Source organism: Tupaia chinensis, unplaced genomic scaffold, assembly GCF_000334495.1.
Source record: "Tupaia chinensis unplaced genomic scaffold, TupChi_1.0 Scaffold000459_1, whole genome shotgun sequence".
Classification (NCBI taxonomy): domain Eukaryota; kingdom Metazoa; phylum Chordata; class Mammalia; order Scandentia; family Tupaiidae; genus Tupaia; species Tupaia belangeri.
This window is the reverse complement of record NW_006159968.1, coordinates 359719-360077: the sequence shown is the minus strand read 5'-3', so window position 1 is coordinate 360077 and position 359 is coordinate 359719. Positions and strand designations below refer to the sequence as shown.

The following is a 359-nucleotide window of genomic DNA, read 5'->3' as shown; positions in this document are numbered from 1 at the left end:
GAAAGCTCAGCCAGGCTGACCCATGTGGCAAGGAAGCAGGTTCGGGCCTGGAATCCTCCTGACTCCACCGGGCACACGCGTGCCCATGACCTGGGCTGCCTGAGGCTGGGGGTGGACTGTGATATGGAGATCCCATCGGGGTATGATATTTGTCACTGTCATTGCCTCTTTCGCTCATGGAATAAAGAAATTTTACCAAAAAAAAAAAAAAAGGACAAAAAGAAATATAAAAACTTGGGTGGAGGGCCTGTAATAATTAGCCTGATTTTTATAGAAGCAGCCTGCATCAACCTGGATGAGGTGGGCTGACCCCAAGGGCAGACAGTGATCACTGGGGGCTGCGAGAGAGAGCAGGTTCA

At 50.4% G+C, this 359-nt stretch overlaps 1 protein-coding gene across 1 annotated transcript in view; it reads right to left on the bottom strand.

Annotated features, from left to right (window-relative positions):
• Nucleotides 1-359, bottom strand: part of ZFAT (zinc finger and AT-hook domain containing) — a 217737-nt gene that overhangs the window by 136815 nt on the left and 80563 nt on the right. The window lies entirely within an intron of this gene.